Here is a 15,371-nt window from a genome sequence, read left to right on the forward strand (position 1 = left end):
GGAGATGAAAAAGGACGTAGGGGTAATTAAAAAAGAGTGTCAGACGGTACATGAGGACTTGACGAGAAAAATGAACAAAGTGGTAGAGGTGATGGAGGTTAAAGAACGGGAGGTGCGGGAGCACATAGAAAAAAATAAAGTGGAGTTAGAGGAAGAACTTAAAGGGGCGCACGAAGAGATGAAGGAGGTGAAGCAGAAATTAGAAGAAGTGGAAGAAGGGATGAGCGAAATTAAGAAGCGACGGAGAGAGGATAAGAAAGAGATAAAGGAGGAAGTAAAAGAATTGGTCCAAAGTCTGTGTTTGGATCGTGATGATGTGCTCATTAACCGGATGAGGGATTCGCAGGTGATGGAGGAGAAGCGAAGAGGAAGAGGACCCGGTGTAAGTGGTGACCAATATGGTCGTGCGTATGATGCGCCAGGGGATTTAAGAAGCTTGGGGGTCGAGATGGACCCGGGTGTTCGTGAGAGGCCGTTGGTGAAGTGTGCGACAGGTCTGGTGTGCGAAAAAGGAGGTGTGCGAGAAAGTCCGACTCTGGGGTGTGTGAGGAAAAAGTGCGTGCCAAGGAGTGAGGGTGCTGGCGAGAATGAGTCGGTCGTAGCGCGTGTGCGAGGGAGCACATGGAAGCGCGGTGTGGTAAGTGTTACAGAGGGTGTGACGGGAGAGTGTGCGCGAGAAAGGTGTGTGACGGACAGGTGCATGGGGAAAGAGTGCGCTGTCAAAGGCAAGGAAGAATGCACACCTGTGGTGAGTGTTACAGAGGGTGTAACGGGAGAGTGTGCGCGAGAAAGGTGTGTGACGGACAGGTGCATGAGGAAAGAGTGCGCTGTCAAGAGTAAGGGTGAGTGCGCTGTCAAGAATGGAGGTGAGAGTAGTGAGAGTGACAAGGAGAGTGAGTTGGTTGTGACAGGTGAGCGAGGATGTACACCTAAGATGGAAGGATGCACACCTGGAATGGTAGAGCGTGAGTGGGAATGCACGCTGGAGTTGGTGGTGAGGCACGTGGTTGGGTGTGCGAATGAGAGCACACCTGTGATTGTCACAGAGGAGGTGACCGAGGAGGGGGCGCGAAGAGGTGTGTTGGTGAGGTGTGCTACCAACGAATGTGTGCCAAAGTGTTCGGTGGTCAGGTGTGTGACCAAGGCTGTGAGTGGAATGAGGGTACCTGGGTGTGTAAGGAAAGGTACGAGGAGCATGGGCACGGCTGGATGTGTGAGCAAGGAACGGGCTGCGGGGTGTAAACATCCAGGTGAACCATCGACGTTAAACGGGTTAGAGGTTAGAGCGACTTTTAGCCGAATCGGGCCCTCGGTGCGTGCTGGGCCTCGCTTTGAACGGCCGCGTCAGTGCTCCACTAGGCGGAGCGGGCGGCTGGACAGGAAGGGTCGTCATGGCGACCACTTTTTGTTGAGGCAGTCCGGCAGGTCGAGATCGGGACATTGGATGGCTCCACGCCGAGGTGGTGCGTGGGATCTCGGCCCGGGTAAGCCCCCGTCCCTGCACCGAGTGCCGGACGCGTCCAGCCGCTGGCACAAAACAACCAGCATTCATGGCTTGGCTTTACGAAGCCGGGCTTTGGACGGGAATTGGCGCACCGAGAGGCATTAGTGAGTAGACTGGGTGATGAGGTTAGTGTTTTGGACCCAAAATTAGAGAAAAACAAAATTTGATGATTGGCAAAGGATTGGCAGTAATGATTGGCAGATGATGAGTAGTGATTGGCAAATTTTTGATTGGTTGGAATTTGGTAAGCAAAATTGATAGTGAGAGACCCCCGATGTGGTGGGATGGCAAATCCACCATCCCTCACAGTGGGGGCAAAGGAGCAATAGTTTATGGGGTGTATGGCAGTGAAAACTAGCCCGGGTGGGTTAGGTTATATTGATAGGGATCTAGCGAAGATGACAGTAGGTGACGTTAAGGTTAGTTAGTGACAGATACCTGTAGTGGGGACGCAGGTAGATTAGTGTGGATGATAATGACGTGGGAGCGCAATAGTTTAAAGGGACGACTGGGAAGCGCAAGTTTCAGAAGGGAGTAGTTAGCTGAGATGATGCTGATGCTATGTGTGTGAGAATTGAACAGGTGTGATTGCACAGGTGTGCAACTGGACAGGTGTGTGGAGCAGTGTGTGAGTAGTGAGTGTGTGGATCAGCGTGAATGCGCTTGGGGAGAGAAGGGTGCAGGTGGCACCAGGTGTGAGAGCACAGGTGTGCAGGTACAGGTGTGTGGAGAGAGTTGGAGTAAGTGGTACGGAGTGGTGTGCATGGTGCGAAGGTGTGGATGGGGGAAGAGTGGACCCCTTTCACGAGTACCCGGGGCGGGTAGTGTAAGTGTTAGGTAGAGGGTATAGGTAAATTGTGGTTGGATATTGGCATTTGTGGTGCGGTTGCAGAATGGTATTTGGATGGGTGCATTCGTGTTGTGGAAATGGCTGGGCGTGTAGCCTGTTAGTGTGTGTAGTTGGTTGGGCACTCCACCACTGTGAGGATGTCGGCCAGGTGAGGCCGCAGGTGGGCTCTGGGAGCCGGTAGTTGTGAGTGGGTGCCTGAGGATCCCGGGTGTGGATCGGGCAGCCCAGTGCCAGAGAGGGCACCGAGTGGGGAGAGCGCCAGAGGGCCTTCCCCAGGTAGTTAGGTTAGGGTAAGGAGCAGGTAAGCTCGGAGGCAACTGCAGTGGTGGAGGTGTGCAGGTGGGTAGACCCGCTGGGAGAGGTACACGCCACAGCCCAGAAATTGTGCGAGGGCACCGGGAGATGAATCGGGGGAGTGAGACCCCAAATTGAAAAGCACCACAGTTGGCCAATGGGAATTGGTTTTTAGAACCCATAGTGTAAGAGGGCCAATGGTTTGGCCGGAGAAAGACCCCGGGTAGTGTAAAGTTGTTAAAGTCATTTAGGAAATAGTTAGGATTGATGAACCTGTCGCACCATACGCAGCCACTTACCTGTGGTGATGATGATGACTCCACACCTGTGTTTTCTTTGTTTTGGTGCAGGAAATGAGAATTGCTGTTGGATTTGTGAGACGCATCACGACGTGGATGAGACATTGGGGTGATGCCATCTCTCCCTCCCTCGGAGGGACTGATGATGAATTGGTGATGGCAAATTTTGATGAAAGTTGAAAATGGCAAATTTGATTGGTTAGGAGGGAGAGAAGACGAATTTGGTTTATGGGAGGAACGGGGAAGACAGTAGGGATGTTTGTTGATTTGTAAAATAGATGTTTATGGGTAGTGTTGTGTTTTGTGGATACAGTAAGGGGTAAGGGAGGGGCCATGTAGGTTACCTGGTGGGGGGGGGGCGTACGGTAGGAACGTACCTGTCTCACCTGGTTCCCATGTGCCCCCAGTGTGCATCATCTTATATTGCGTGCACTTTTGCGCCCTTACCACCTTACTCACTTGTTTTCTTCTTTTGTCTCCCACCTCCGAGGATCTGGTTTTGGGGCAGAGAGAGAGGAGAGAGAGGTGCTGGATACGCAGTTGTGGGCCTGCACTTTCGCTGCTTGCTGCCTGGATCGATACACCATATGGACCGCAATGTTTGTGGCCGCCCACCATGGACCGCAGTTGTTTTGCGGCCAAGCACCACCCGTGGATGGACCTATGGGTCAACGTGGCACCTATGCCATACAAGGTGAACCACTTATAGTTGGCCCCCTGACGGCCACAATAAAGAAATGGACGCGGTTGGCGCCTTTCTTTATTTTTGAAAGAAGCCAGAAGGCCAAGTGCACCACACGAAGAGCAAGAGACACCTGCAGGGTTAGGGGTTGTTGAAGTTATTTTTATTTTAATGAACAATGGTGACTGCACCGGATGGTGCTGACTGTGTGATGGGGTGGTGCTTTTGGTGCTGGGAAGGGGTGCTCTGCACATTATTAAAGGCCGTAAGGCCACAGAGCACTCGTGGGTTGGTGTATCGATGCTGGCATGCGTGCTCTCTCTATGCATAACATCTGCATGTGTTCCTCCAAAAACAGGTCCTGGATCGTAGTGTAAATAGCAGCGTAGTCGTGTAAATAATGCTCCCTACCGGCTGTATGTTTAGTTTGCGAATTCTTTCCGGATTCGGTTATCCTGTGGGTGTGTTTCTGTGAGGAGAAGGGTGCAACGTCGCAGGGGGACATATTTACTCATTTGTGAATATCTGTAAAACTGTCGCACTCAGGGTAGGGTTAATAGTAGAGGGAACTACATCTGCGTGCCACACTAAAGTAGGTAAAAATTTATCGGGTCGGGACACCCCGAGGGTAGAGAAGGGTGCAATGTTGCGAATATGGCATTTGGCCTCCATATCCGCTTGTAAATATTCCCCTATTTCCCCAATACTCCCCAACTATCCCCAATCCCCCATTCCCTAGTCCCATTGCCTGTAAATAACACTCTGTAGAACCGACCTTCCCCTTTTTCCCCCATTAAATGTCGTGCCCAGGTCCACGGCATCTCACGTAGACAACTTTCGGACATCTTGCTAGTTATTCTTAGTCTATGTCAGTTAAGGACTCGTTTCCATTAATTCTGACTCTTCGTTGCACCAGAATGTGATTATATGGCACCAGTAGTGAGTTTAGGACCTTCCCATACCTCCTCCCATCTTCTTCCCCAAACAACAACAACAACAACAACTACAACTACAACAACAACTACAACAACAACTACAACAACAGAGCGGCGCGGCACGGCGTGCGGGGAGTGTGCGTCCTCACTCCGGCTCGGTTAGCCGCCATTACCCATGTGCGCCGACGGGGTTACCAAGAAGGGGCTGCCTGTCGGCCCCTCGTCAAGGGCGGAGCCGGTAACCCCCCCGCACGCACCCAATGAGAAGCAACGGGCCGATTCCATCTGGGGCGGAGCTAACGAGCCGAGGGCGTGTCACTCCCCGCCGGATATACGCGGCGACTTACCGGATGTGACGTCAGATGCGCCCCCAGCTTGAGAAGACAATCACCACATCCGAGCGCTGCGACCTCCCCGCATCTCTAGACCGGACCGGGTCGATCCTGCCCTGAGCCCAGGTGCACCTGGAGCCATCGATTCTGCCTTTCCTTGCCATCAATCCCCGTGTGAGTCAGTTTTGTCCTGTTTATCTGTCGTCTGTCAGGGAATAAGATAAGTGTGTCTAAGTGCCTGTCTTTCTATGCTGTCCCTCTCATTCCTGTAATCTAACCTTCCGCCCTAATATAACCTCCTCCGGAGGTCTTGAGAACTGAACCCTTGGTGTCGTGTCATTTTAGTCCCAGCCGTTGTGTCCTTTTCCTTCATTGATTCAGCGTAGCGCGACTCGGCAACGTTCGAGTATAATCGGGTAACTTGTGCGGACACGGCGGCCATTCCGCTCGGCCCACCCGAACATCAAAGTCGTGTCCGTAACAATATATATATATATATATATATATATATATATATATATATATATATATAATATAATATATATATATATATATATATATATATTATTATATATTATTATATATTATTATATATATATATATATATATATATATATATATATTGTTACGGAACCCAACGTCAGCCTCTGTTCCCCTTATCGAGGGGGGATTAATCCCCTTGTCTATGACTGACCGACGTGGTCCCGGAGGTATGACGTCACGCCCGGTCGGCGCTGGGTAGGGTATTAGGCCCAACCGTCCTATGACCTAAATACCAGCGCCTCTCGGTACACGAGGAAATACTCCCGCTCACGGCCGCAGCGTAATAGATTGGTTGCGCCGAGCGAAGCGAACTGCGGCGTGAGCCGTTTATCGAAGGGGCTAAACCCGATTCCTATGCGTCGGCCGAATCGCGCCACGTATACTCAATTTGGAAACCTCTAAAGCGACCGAATGTGAAGAAGAAGACAAAGTAGGAAGAACAGGGATTTATTATTATTTACACACAACTAAAGGAAGAAAAGCAATCAAAGTAATATTCAAGGAAATGGAAGCATCAGAAGGACACCGAGCAATTTCTAGCTTATCTATGCAGTCTTACTTAAACCCAGGGACAAGACACACAAAACAAACTCACGTACACGAATGGGGAATTTCAGAGTGGATTGGCTGGAGGGAGAGGAAGGTAGGACCACAAGGCTGGAAGGTTTGGCAGGGCGCACAGCAAGCAGGTCCTTTCCGGGCTGGGAGCGAGCAGGGCGGTGGCGGCACACGTAGCTCGTCCTTCCTCGACACGCCTCGGGCTCTTTTGTCATCTGCTGCGGTCCTCTCCTCCCTCAAAATCGTCTGACGCGTCTCTCTCCCTCAATCCTCCCTTGCGTGATTTTCGCACGCATATATCATAGCTCAAGCACGTTTCGTGACCTTATATGGCAATGCCACGGGCTTGTCTCCTTATTTGGGCATGGAGCCGAACGGCGCGCCCCTCGTGGCGAGCCACGGGCTTGTCTCCTTATTTGGGCATGGGGCCGAACAGTCCCGCCCCTCCTGTCCAAACAGAGCACGGAGCACATATTCATTATAGCAGCGAACGCCGCTTCCAAAGCCAGGCCAGTTGAGGGGGCGCGCACCCCACGCTTGTTAAGTTGCGTTACCCAGAGAGGGAGAGTTCGGCTGGGAAAGGTAATTATTGAAGGGGAGCTATCCTTATTTGATTCGGTGCAACGCAATGAATTAGTGGACCACAGAGCCTTATACTGACATTTACTAAGGACATAACTATTGAGGGGAAACTTATGATTGGCTACGTGTGTGCGATGGCCTAACTAAGGACGACCTTTGACCTTTACAATTGGAGGTATTTACAAGGAATATTTACAGCAAATTACACACACAGTTCCCAAATCCTCAACACTATATATATATATATATATATATATATATATATATATATATATATATATACACCGTATATATGTGTGTGTGTGCCGTATTCCTCTTCCTCTGTAACTATAACATTGTGGACCTACTGTTAAGAGATGTTCTTGGATTGAAGGGTTGAAACCCTGATGATGGACAGTGCCCAGCTGTTGATCCAGATGGTCATTAGGTGAGGAACTCAATAAGCTGAAGGAACTCTTCAAATCCCTCTCTAACCTCAGCACGATGTATGCACCAGGGTAACACCACCCCTCTTACCCCCACAATTGGTCATAAACATATGGTCACTTAGGGACCGTTTATGAAATAAGCACAACTAGGGAGGTGAGGAGATGGAGTGTGTGTAAGTGTGCCGTATTAAAAATCTCGATCCAATTAAATCTGGTATTAATATTTTACTGACTTGCAGCATGTTCTCATTTTATATACACATTTTCTATAATTTCAAAGCTTTGTCAGAAGATACGAGTTCCTCTAAGCCCTAACCCATTAACTTACCCTTTGAATTCACTCACTGTAGTTTCTCTAACATTGTGTGCTGATGCCATTCTTACCATTAAGACAATCGAACATCAACATTGTTTTAAAGTCGACTTGCAAATTTACCACTTTAAAATAAACGTACAAACTATAATTCTGACATCGATCTCTCATGCTATTTTCTTGTACCTCCCTTCCTCAGTCCCCTGTCACCTCCTCCAATATCCCCCATGGATTTTGCGTTTCTGCGCAAATTGTTAAACTCCATCTCTTTTGTTACAAACACATTTCATGGGTGATGCCCTTTTCACCGAGGCCTGTTTCAATTGACATTTGATTTTTCACTTTGCAAAAGCAACAAACAACTTCCACAGCACAATGAATTTGGAGTCAATGTTGATGCATCCTGTGGAGGTCAGTGTTGGTGGAGGTTGGATGGAGAAAGTGATGTTTGTATACATGCATTTGTTACCTGCTACAAGTGTTTAATGCTATTTGATACAGTTCGAACATCTACACTCTACAGAATATATCTGTTATATTGTTACTCCACCACCGAAGGTGGATGGAGGTTATGTTTTCAACCCCGTCTGTCTGTCTGTTTGTCTCTCCGTCTGTTTGTTTGTCTGTCTGTTTGTAAAAAGGATATCTCAAACATTTGTGGACGGATTTGGACGAAATTTGGTGGACAAGTTGAGTGTTTGACATGGACGAATCGATTTGACTTTGGTGATGATCCGAATCTGGATATGAGCATATTTACTAGCAAAATCGAAGATTTTCAAGTATATTGGTCGGTTGCGTTTGTTTTCCTGTCTGTCTGTCTGTTTGTCTATTTGTCAATCGCCTACAGGTCACAATTCTAAACCGATCATGATGAAACTTCACCAAGTTGTAGAGGTCGTCACAATTGAGAAGCCTATTGATTTTGAAGGCAAAAATCAAAGGTCATCTGGAGGTCAAATTTCTAAAATCGCCATTTTTCATCCGATTGACTTGAAAATTGAAGTCAATTCTCAATATTGAGTCACTAAATTGAGAACAACTCAATATTGAGTCACTAAATAGGGAAACCAACTATTTTAGGTCAAAAGGTCAAAGGTCAACTCAAGGTCAAACTTCCAAAATCATCAATTTTCATATGAAAAACAATCAATTTTCGTCCGATTGACCCGAGCTTTCATCAAGATCGCCAATTTTGATCTTTATTAAATGGAAAATTTACTGGACAATCAATTGCAATCTTTTTTACAGGGGAGGGGCGTGGATTTTGCAAGTATCGTGCTCTGCATGACTTCTTATTGTTTAATTTGCTAAGTGATTCTTCACAATTGAGAGATAGGGGCAAAACGATATACCGGTATAGCACAATATTTCAATTATCAGGTTAATTCATGTATCAGGAATAAACGGCCTCGATATCACTTTGCTCGGCCTCAGCTGAACTTGGAAAGTTCGTGAAATGTTGCAACAGAGCACCAGAACTCAGTGTCCCATGAAGCAATCTCCAACTTAGGTAATCCTCCATTGTCGGTGTTGGGTAGAGATAAAAAGACTTCCACTGTGGATGGGCAGGCAAGGAAGGTGGAAGTACCTCATGCCAAGGAGCGTCTAGTCCATCTGCCAGGGCGATAAAATGGAGTGAATGGGAAACTTTCAAATATACAGTGTATTCAGAAAGTATTCAGACCCCTTCACTTTTTTCACATTTTGTTATGTTGCAGTCTTATGCTGAAATCGTTTAAATTCATTTTTTCCCTCATCAATCTACACTCAATACCCCATAATGACAAAGAGAAAACAGGATTTTAGAAAGTTTTGCAAATTTATTAAAAAGAAAAAACTGAAATATCACATTGACATAAGTATTCAGACCCTTTGCTATGACACTTGAAATTAGCTTAGGTGCCTCCCATTTCTCTTGATCATCTTTGAGATGTTTCTACACCTTGATTGGAGTCCACCTGTGGTATATTAAATTGATTGGACATGATTTGGAAAGGCACACACCTGTCTATATAAGGTCTCAGAGCCGACAATGCATATCAGAGCAAAAACCAAGCCATGAGGTCGAAGGAACTGCCTGCAGAGCTCAGAGACAGGATTGTGTCGAGGCAGAGATCTGGGGAAGCCAACAAAAAATATTCTGCTGCATTGAAGGTTAGCAAGAGCACAGTGGCCTCCATCATTCTTAAAGTTTGGAACAACCAGGACTCTTCCTAGAGCTGGCCGCCCGGCCAAACTGAGCAATCGGGGGAGAAGGGCCTTGGTAAGAGAGGTGACCAAGAACCCGATGGTCACTGGCTGAGCTCCAGAGATCCTGTGTGGAAATGGGAGAAACTGCCAGAAGGACAATCATCACTGCAACACTCCACCGATCTGGGCTTTATGGCAGAGTGGCCAGACGGAAGCCTCTCCTCAGTGAAAGACACACGAAAGCCCGCTTGGAGTTTGCAAAAAAGCACCTAAAGGACTCTCAGACTGTGAGAAAGAAGATTCTGTGGTCTGATGAAACCAAGATTGAACTGTTTGGCCTCAATTCTAAGCGCCATGTCTGGAGGAAACCAGGCACTGCTCATCACCTGCCCAATACCATCCCAACAGTGAAACATGATGGTGGCAGCATCATGCTGTGGGGGTGCTTTTCAGCAGCAGCGACTGGGGGACTGGTCAGGGTTGAGGGAACAATGAACGGAGCAAAGTACAGAGATATCCTTAATGAAAACAGGAAACAGAGTGCTCAGGACCTCAGACTGGGCCGAAGGTTCACCTTCCAACAGGACAATGACCCTAAGCACACAGCCAAGACAACGCAGGAGTGGCTTAGGGACAACTCTGTGAAGGTCCTTGAGTGGCCCAGCCAGAGCCCTGACTTGAACCCAATCGAACATCTCTGGAGAGACCTGAAAATGGCTGTCCACCGACGGTCCCCATCCAACCCGACAGAGCTTTAGAGGATCTGCAGAGAAGAATGGCAGAAAATCCCCAAATCCAGGTGTGCAAAGCTTGTCGCGTCATACCCAAGAAAACTCGAGGCTATAATCGCTGCCAAAGGTGCTTCAACTAAGTACTGAGTTCAGGGTCTGAATACTTTTGTCAACGTGATATTTCAGTTTTTTCTTTTTAATAAATTTACAAAATTTCTAAAATCCTGTTTTCTCTTTGTCATTATGGGGTATTGAGTGTAGATTGATGAGGGAAAAAATGAATTTAAACGATTTCAGCATAAGGCTGCATCATAACAAAATGTGAAAAAAGTGAAGGGGTCTGAATACTTTCTGAATGCACTGTGTATCCTTCATACATAGTCCACAGAAGCATACTCCTGTTGCACCCTCCCACAGATCTCCCGATGTCCCTGCTCTCAAATGTTGTGTTTGTGTGCTTCCCCTTCTCTCCCCATCTTGTCTACCGCTCCCCTTATTATATGTTTTATGTGTCTGTCTGATTTTTTGTGTGATAAATGTTAGCTCTTTCACGAGCCTCGATCCTGTTCACAAAAAAAAGAAGTAGTAGTTGTAGTAGTAGTAGTAGTAGTAGTAGTAGTAGTAGTAGTAGTAGTAGTAGTAGTAGTAGTGTTAGTGGTAGTAGTAGTAGTAGTAGTACTAGTCACAGACAAAATCGCACCAAATCACATGCTGTCAGCATATTTAGCTTAACGTGCGTTCTGAGAATCGACTGTTGGGGTTGATGTGAATGAGTAATATGGTTCGAGTGCACAAAAAGACAAGCTGCTTGTACAGAATAGACTTTTCTTGCAACGGTCAACTTTCCTTAAATTGGCCTTATTAAAAAAGAGAGGCTTGGAGAAAAAAAGTCAAATTGTTTTAAATGCCGATCTCCACGTGCATTTGGATTTATAGTCATGTGCAAATCCTCCCACCAATAGAATATTCTGGGGTTTTTTTTGGACAAATCCATGTCCACAAGCATGTTGTTTGCATTAGACCGATTCGATTAGAGCATCCATCGGTGATGTCTAAGGAGTCTCTGTGCAAAGAATGCACGGGGTGATTTGGCATTGCTCTTCCAAATGGTATTCAGGGAAACAAATTGGCCAGGGTAACATCACGCAATGGCAGATACTCTTTATCGAAGGTTCCATGGTATTTTTCGTGCCCACCAGCAAATGCTAGCAGATCAGGACACCAGGCTTAATGTCACTCCTATATGATGAGGACCAGGATGAAAGTTTATAGTCAGGTTAGGAATAGAACCTAGACAAAGCGGCTCAAAGGAAATACACTAACTCCAAGTTATCATGCACACATGTTATACATGGTGTATTAATAAATACAAGGGTGACATATCCAATTTGGGCCAAACTTGTTACGAAATGCTTTTTGCAGTTAATTTCCGAAGCATCCGAGGTTTGTAAAGTTTTGGACATTTCAGAAAAGGCTTCCTATGCCCGGGTATGTGTACCGACTGACCTTCCAATAACACACCAATTCCCACCTTTCGTTTACAGAAACAAGTATTTTTGTCCTTCCTCCGTGTCCCAAGGCGATGAGTACACGGTGTGGCTGCGCGAAAAAAACATCGGTCGATAGCAGCTGTTGCAATTGACGATCATGCTGTTTCTTCATAGTATGGGAATCGAAGGGCATGAGCCCCAACGCCAACCCAAGAGTGGGGTGGAAAATATGATGGGGGGAGGGGATGGTGAGGTTGAGGGCGGTGGTAAAGAAAAATGGGCGGGGTGTGCGAGTAGGGGTCGAAGTGTATTCGCAGTTGCATCTCGACCGGGCACCACCATGTTGAAGAAGTGGAGACAAGACTGTGCAAACCCGTGTTCTCTCACGATAAACAGCTTTCCACAAATCCCTTTTATTTTCTGCCGACCAGAGCAACTTCCTCGCTTCCCTCATATCTCTCTCTTTCTCCATGTATACCTCTCTCTCTTTCTCCATGTATCTATCTCTCTCTTTCTCCATGTATCTATCTCTCTCTTTCACCATATATCTATCTATCTCTCTCTCTTTCACCATATATCTATCTCTCTCTATCTCTCTCTCTTTCACCATATATCTATCTCTCTCTATCTCTCTCTCTTTCACCATATATCTATCTCTCTCTATCTCTCTCTCTTTCACCATATATCTATCTCTCTCTTTCACCATATATCTATCTCTCTCTTTCACCATATATCTATCTCTCTCTATCTCTCTCTCTTTCACCATGTATCTATCTCTCTCTTTCACCATATATCTATCTCTCTCTATCTCTCTCTCTTTCACCATATATCTATCTCTCTCTATCTCTCTCTCTTTCACCATATATCTATCTCTCTCTTTCACCATATATCTATCTCTCTCTATCTCTCTCTCTCTCTATCTCTCTCTCTTTCACCATATATCTATCTCTCTCTATCTCTCTCTCTTTCTCCATGTATCTATCTCTCTCTTTCACCATATATCTATCTCTCTCTATCTCTCTCTCTTTCACCATATATCTATCTCTCTCTATCTCTCTCTCTTTCACCATATATCTATCTCTCTCTTTCACCATATATCTATCTCTCTCTATCTCTCTCTCTTTCACCATGTATCTATCTCTCTCTTTCACCATATATCTATCTCTCTCTATCTCTCTCTCTTTCACCATGTATCTATCTCTCTCTTTCACCATGTATCTATCTCTCTCTTTCACCATATATCTGTCTCTCTCTTTCACCATGTATCTATCTCTCTCTTTCACCATATATCTATCTATCTCTCTCTCTTTCACCATATATCTATCTCTCTCTATCTCTCTCTCTTTCACCATATATCTATCTCTCTCTCTCTCTCTTTCACCATCTATATATATATATATATATATATATATATATATATATATATATATATATATATATAGATATATATATATAGATATATATATATATATATATAGATATATATATATATATATATATAGATAGATATATATATATATATATATATATATATATATATATATATATATATATATATATATATCTCTCTTTCACCATATATCTATCTCTCTCTCTTTCACCATATATCTATCTCTCTCTTTCTTTCACCATGTATCTATCTCTCTCTTTCACCATATATCTATCTATCTCTCTCTCTTTCACCATATATCTATCTCTCTCTTTCACCACATATCTATCTCTCTCTATCTCTCTCTCTTTCACCATGTATCTATCTCTCTCTTTCACCATATATCTATCTCTCTCTATCTCTCTCTCTTTCTCCATGTATCTATCTCTCTCTTTCACCATATATCTATCTCTCTCTATCTCTCTCTCTTTCACCATATATCTACCTCTCTCTTTCACCATATATCTATCTCTCTCTATCTCTCTCTCTTTCACCATGTATCTATCTCTCTCTTTCACCATATATCTATCTCTCTCTATCTCTCTCTCTTTCACCATATATCTGTCTCTCTCTTTCACCATGTATCTATCTCTCTCTTTCACCATATATCTATCTATCTCTCTCTCTTTCACCATATATCTATCTCTCTCTATCTCTCTCTCTTTCACCATATATCTATCTCTCTCTCTCTCTTTCACCATCTATATATATATATATATATATATATATAAATATATATATATATATATATAGATATATATATATATATCTCTCTCTTTCACCATATATCTATCTCTCTCTCTCTTTCACCATATATCTATCTATCTCTCTCTCTTTCACCATATATCTATCTCTCTCTTTCTTTCACCATGTATCTATCTCTCTCTTTCACCATATATCTATCTATCTCTCTCTCTTTCACCATATATCTATCTCTCTCTATCTCTCTCTCTTTCACCATATATCTATCTCTCTCTCTCTCTCTTTCACCATATATATATATATATATATATATCTATCTATCTCTCTCTCTTTCACCATATATCTATCTCTCTCTTTCTTTCACCATATATCTCTCTATCTCTCCCTCTTTCACCATACACCTATCTCTCTCTCTTTCACCACATATCTATCTCTCTCTATCTCTCTCTCTTTCACCATATATCTATCTCTCTCTCTCTTTCACCATATATATATATATATATATATATATATATATATATATATATATATATATATATATATATATATATATATATATATATATATATATATATATCTCTCTCTTTCACCATATATCTATCTCTCTTTTTCTTTCACCATATATCTATCTATCTCCTTCTTTCACCATACACCTATCTCTCTCTTTTTCACCATATATCTATCGATCTCTCTCTTTCACCATACACCTATCTCTCTCATTTTCACCATATATCTATCTCTCTCTCTCTCTCTCTTTCACCATATATCTCTCTATCTCTCTCTCTCTCTCTCTCTTTCACCATATATCTATCTATCTCTCTCTCTTTCACCATTTCACCATAATTTAAAACACCTCACCACCACGTAATTCAAAACACCTCACCACCACGTAATTCAAAACACCTCACCACCACGTAATTAAAAACACCTCACCACCACATAATTCAAACACCTCACCACCACATAATTAAAAACACCTCACCACCACGTAATTCAAAACACCTCACCACCACGTAATTCAAAACACCTCACCACCACGTAATTCAAACACCTCACCACCACATAATTAAAAACACCTCACCACCACGTAATTCAAAACACCTCACCACCACGTAATTCAAAACACCTCACCACCACGTAATTCAAAACACCTCACCCCCACGTGATTCAAAACACCTCACCAACACGTTATTAAAAACACTTCACAACTACGGAAACAAAAGTTTGAGGGAGTAGTTCAGTGACAACACAGACACTGCCCAGATATGTAGATATATAGATAGATGACTGCACCTGAGTTGCTGTTTTGTCATGGTTTACACCAATCATAACACAAACAATTATTTTGCACAAATGTATTTGTAATATACATGATATTACATTTTATAAACTAGATGATATTCATAGAATACTTACCCTGTGCAGTCAACATGGTGTGAGCCAACTCTTCTGTTTTTGAACGTTTCCTTTTTTTAAATCTAATATGGCTGCCAGACCACGTGAGCG

The sequence above is a fragment of the Myxine glutinosa genome, chromosome 10 (genome assembly GCF_964187855.1).
Source record: "Myxine glutinosa chromosome 10, kmMyxGlut1.1, whole genome shotgun sequence".
NCBI lineage: Eukaryota > Metazoa > Chordata > Myxini > Myxiniformes > Myxinidae > Myxine > Myxine glutinosa.